The sequence below is a fragment of the Rhynchophorus ferrugineus genome, unplaced genomic scaffold (assembly GCF_030347505.1).
Source record: "Rhynchophorus ferrugineus isolate W39M unplaced genomic scaffold, kcgeb_rfMv2 rfM2, whole genome shotgun sequence".
In the NCBI taxonomy this organism is placed as follows: Eukaryota; Metazoa; Arthropoda; class Insecta; order Coleoptera; family Curculionidae; genus Rhynchophorus; species Rhynchophorus ferrugineus.
The window spans coordinates 30,736,596-30,742,595 of NW_027472581.1; positions in this window are offsets into that span (position 1 = coordinate 30,736,596).

A 6,000-nucleotide genomic window follows, 5' to 3' on the forward strand; every position below is an offset into this window, starting at 1 on the left:
AAATTAACACAAAAAGAGGGTTTTAGCTTTGTGATGATTATATTTCTCAGTAAAAGGTACGTTGCGTCCCAGTTTCTCTAGTCTAGAAACAAAATGTCACATAATAATTGCTAATTAATTATGATGATTATAATTGTATTACAAGTTTATATTAATTGTATTATAACCTGTTACAAGAAACCAAGTGAGTTTTTATCTGGTATTGCAAGTGTTAGTAAATGAATAAATGTATTGAAAATATAGAATTTTGGTTTAATTATTTTGTATTATTTTAATTCACTTATTGAATAAACAACAAATATAAAAATACTGAGATAAACTAAGTTTAGATCGCCTGCTGCTTTCTCACTTAAATGACAGCAGGCCAAATTATTCTTAATTGTTTATTTAGAAATGTGGTAAACATGATAAAAATGATTATATTTAAAGTATTAATCTTAATCAGATGATCGGGAAATTAAAAATATATGAATCGGTATTTTATCCTGTTCTTAAGATCTGATATAGGTAAAAGTCTGTTTGAGACTTAAATATTACAGATCTCATTGCAGTTCACTTGGAACACATAATCAATAATAGACTTTCTTGTCTATTATTGATATTAAAATTATGAAGATAAATATGATAAATTTGTTTCATGTTTCTTAAGGGATCGAACTTTCAGGGTTATAATCAATGGTAAGCTAAAGACATCCTTTCTACAAATAGATGGTGTACCTCAGGGCTTCAGCATAAGTCCAACCCTATTATTAATTGTGTTTGACTCTATCAGAGAATACATAATTGGGCAAATTAAAGCATGATTTTTCGCCGAAGACATTGTCATTTATGATGCTCCTCAGGATCACAAAAGAAATCAAAAAATTCTGCAAAAATGCTTCGATACTCTACCTTCTTGGGCAAAAACAAATCGTTTTCGATTCTCTCCTTATAAGTCTAATAGTCATAAATTACAGTTCTGTCTATCGATGGCAATAACATAAACAACAAACTTGAGCATAAATTACTGGGAATTATATTTGACTCATCTCTCAGCTGGCTTCTACACATCAAACATATAAAAACAGATGGCATGTTCATAGAACCACTTTTTTGAACATTTATAGAGCACTGACGTTGAGTAAGCTAGACTATGATCTACTCCTTATATATAAAGAGATTAAATTTAATTCAGAACACAGTACTAGAGATTGCTCTAGAAGAATTCTATACAAGTCCAATTGACAGTCTACTCTGTGAGGCGGAGATTTCTTTCTTGGACTTCATGAAGGACTCACCTTTTTAGCCTATTTGATCTTATCTCAAGTTTTTTAATTTGATTCTTATCTGCTCTCAGTTCTCTAATCCACTGTCTACCGTAATGTAAGGTTTATTATTGTAAGACGAAAGGAAGACTTTTTTGAATATTTGCCATGTCAACTCTATTCACTCATCTAATGTTAAGGGTTAGTCCAGGACAGATCAGCCCTTAAGTATGGTTTGACTAGCGCACGGTTTCAAAATGCTGAAGAAGTACGAAAGTGGATGGGATTGGATTGCTGTCGCACCAATATCATCTTTTCAACACTGTACGCAACTACCTAAATTTTCATACAATATATATTAGGCTACTTATAATGAAAAGGAATATTCATTCCCATCTATATCTATATTATCGTATTGTACATTGAATTGTATCAGTTTTGCATATTTTACGAATCCAGCTCATGGATGGAGTCAAACGACAGAATTGCTAGTCCAGAGGAAATGAGAAACATTTAATTTAGCAGATATTGTTGTCGTATTTAGTTGTCAATCTGGTCAATTTTCCGCATGTGCCTAATTAAATTTTATTATTCTCAGTGTCGAGGTAGTTCGTGCATTTTTTTGAAGCACGTTGGATTATCTATTTTATGGAAAAGCAACAATGTAATATTAAAATGTTATCTGGATTTAAAGAAATATTTCAGAATTATTCTACAGGTAAAGGTAATAATGCAGTTGCAAAGAGACTTGTTACAACAAATATGTGCTTTCTATTCCAACATTATGTATTAGAATTTAATTTTAATATCTTACTACACTTAACTGTATTATAGAAATAACTAATGTTGGGAAATATCGACTGTTTCAGATGCTATTTTTGGTTCGACTGAATTTACTAGTTTTTACCACTGACTGTTTTCAGTCGCTATTTTCAGTCCGACTTATTTTGTTACTATTTACTATCGACTGTTTCAGTCGTATATTTAATTACTATTTTTGGTTCTACTTGTTTCATGCGACTGATTTTTAACCTTCTGGCTTTGTTGCCCTAGCCGCGACCTTGACAAAAATGTACCCAATTTATGCTTACTTAGTTATATGTAATATATGTAATATATTTAGTTTTATGATTTTTTTTGGTAGTTAAATAATTATAACCATTTATTATTTTTTAATATTATAGCCATTTTGTTACAATATTTTTTCAAGATTGTTAATGTAATAGTAAAGTGAATAATCAATCGTAAAATACTTGTGACTATTTTTATGGCAATAATAGATAATATTTGGATTATAATAAATAAAGCATTTATATTTTTTCATTCAGATCATTTTAGTTATGTCATGGTTTTCTTCTATGATTAGGTATATGTTTAATTTTTATATAGTATTTATGGTTATTGTATATTTTTAGATTTTAGGATTTGTTTAAGTTCTATTGTGTATATTTTTTACATTATATTATTTAAAAATAGCAATTAATACATTAAAATACAATAAAGCATTTGTAGGGTATTATTCCATTTCATAGAAAAATTCCATTCCTTTTTACAGATCCACAGAACATTCAAATGTAAAAGTAATTCTACTTCGTTTAAAATTAAATTATAAATTGCATGTTATGTGTTATTATTATAATAGTATTCAGTAATTGTATTTCCTTTTCTTTCTTAAAGTTACTTCGTGAAGGATTGTATATATCTCCGTCTCGTTTATAATATTGTTGAATAATATAACCACATATAAAATTAACTGCCCCAAGCAATTATCTCCGTCCTCCCCTCTATCACAATCTATACAGGAAAGAATTCGTATACCTACGTCTGATATTACGAATGGAAAAAAAAGAGTCGAACCGTGCATTTGACTTATACTCTTTATATTACTATTTTAGTAGTGTTATTTACCCAGATACCACTTTAGATACTCTTTAGAAATAGTTAAATGTACTTAAAATAATAAATACTGACATAATATTGATCTTATTATTGTGCAGAAATAGCCGATGTTCAAACTGTATTGACTGCTTAATACTTTGTTGTTATTGTTTTCCACAAACCTGTTTTGAGCTTTTACTATTCTAATTTCTCTATTTCAAAAGGCAATTTTTCAATCAAATACGTAAATTTATCATAAAATAATTTATCAAAAAAAAGTGAACTAACCTATGATAAACGTTATATAAGATAAGTATAATCTGGGAAATCACCAAACGAAATAAAATAATATAATAGATCTATATCATTGCTGCCAGTAATATCTAAGGTTTTTGAAGAATATCTGCTGAAAAGAATCGGTTTTATATCACAGAGAAAAAAACCTAATACCAACACACCAGTTTGGGTTTATAACAAGCACTCAACAATTGACCAGGTCCACAGAATAACAGATGTTATTGAAAAAGCCTAGACAAGTCAAAAAGTATTCTCAGCTATATTCTTAGATATAGCACAAACCTTCGATAAGGTTTGGCATGAAGGCCTTGTTCATAAACTACAGAAAATGCTACCAAAACAACACTCCGAACTATTAAAATCATACATTACAACCAGAACCTTTAGAGTCAAACAAGAAAAAGCTTATACTACAATAAAAGAAGCTAAAGTAGGTATACCACAAGAAAGTGTACTGGGATCAATGCTTTATATACTCCAGACTTGTGATATACCACAAATGGAAAATATCACGATGGCTACATTTGCTGATGATACTGCGATAGCTGTCGTAGACAATAGTGAAGAAACCTCACGAAAATTACAACAGGCAAGTGACAATATAAATAATTGGACACAAGCTTGAAAAATAAGAATTAATGAAAGTAAATCTGTACATGTGCATTTCATCTATAAACAGATCGTACAAGCACCAATAACATTAAATATCGCCATCATCTAACATAGCAACAACGTTAAATATCTCAGAATGAATCTTGATGAAAACTTCGCTGGAAGGAACATATAAAGAAAAGAAAAGAAATGGAATTGAAATATAGGAAAATGTACTGGCTAATTGGAAGAAAATCACAATTATCAGTACATAATAAATTGTTATTATATAAGCAAATATTGAAACCTATATGGACATACGGAGTTCAATTATGGGGATGTTCTACAAAGAGTAACATAAATAAAATACAATTTTTTCAGAACAAAGTCTTAAGGGGTATTGTGGGTGCACCCAAGTACTATAGGACTGTTTACATACATCGAGACCTTCAGATACCCACAGTCAGTCAAGAAATCAAGAGAATTGCAAGGGGGCATGAGGAAAGACTCCATTCTCATACGAATATTGAAATATTGCAACTTTTGTATACCACCAGAATAGGATACAGACTCAATAGAATCAAACCATCTGGTCTTGTGTAGTGTTGTGTAGTGAGGTGCATATATTAAAAAATTCAGCAGTGACATGTATAAACATTATTTCACCAGAGACTGAGATAGGGCCGATGGGTCCTCCTAGTTATATACCTAGATTTAAGTTCTCATAAAGACAAATTGTAGGTTAGACGGAAACGACTAGTAACAATGTATTAATTAAATAATGAAAAAAATTAAAGAAACATTTTAAAATTATTATTTCAGTTATGGTAATATAGTATAATCAATATTGACGAATCGATTCTGCAAAAATTTTGATTATTTACCTTTCATTAACCTTCCTTCTTGTTTTTTGAAACTCAATTTTAAATTTAAATGTGATATAAATAATTGAATGTTAAAATGTTTCAATACGAATATGATTGTAAGGAAACAGTAAGCGACGTCAGTATTTCGTATCGGTTCTTAAGATGTGTTTGAGTGAACGTAGCGAATTTTGAAATGTTGTGTTTTTACTTCTGGTAAAATATTAGTAATTCCACTGTTAATTTCAAAATAAATATGTTTTTAATAATGTTTTTTTACATTTTAAATTATTATTATTATAAAATGATACTTTTGTGATTCTTTGTTACAATAATTTAGACTAGCGGGTTTCTTTAAAAAAATCTACAACATTTTTACGAAAGTTGAAAGATTTATAGCTTTGGCTCTGCATATTACAGACGATTCAATTGATAGGTGCTAATCTGTCCGTCTTTTTGATTTACTCCATTATTCTCAATCGGTCGTTAATCATTTTTTGGGTATTCATCTTATTACTTTTGCAGTTTCGCATTGTTAAACTTGTTTGGTCTACCAAAATGTTATGTCTTGCACATCGAAATGGAAAACTTTTAAATTTTTGAAATCACGCCTCACATGTTTAGAACATGCTCATTGAAGTTTCTACTAGCAAACTATAACTTTCAGCGGCTCTTTCCTTTTGATTCAAAAAAGGGGTGTCGTAAATAAAAAATTCAATACAATATAATGGCGATCTTTTCGTAGAAAATAATATGTATAGCTTTAAGGCTTTATGCCAGTAGAATAAAATGATATATGTGGCAAATCATAGCATCAGTTTTGTACCGGGAGAAAGCGGTAAGGTATTTCCGGTATAGCTGTTAAACGTATTAGGCCTCCAGAGGATGTTACAACATAAAGAAAATGAGTTTATAATTTCTCCTTTTAGGCAGTACGGAAAATAATACGATGTAAATATAATAAAACAAACCTAATCTACAAACTACATTGGTTGAATAATTATGTGTTATTTAAATTCTTTGATGATATATGAATTGTATGTATTGTAATGTTTAAAATACATTATATTTGGTAACATTTTATTGACATTTGTATTATGTTATGCGAGAGAGCAAATGATGAAAAC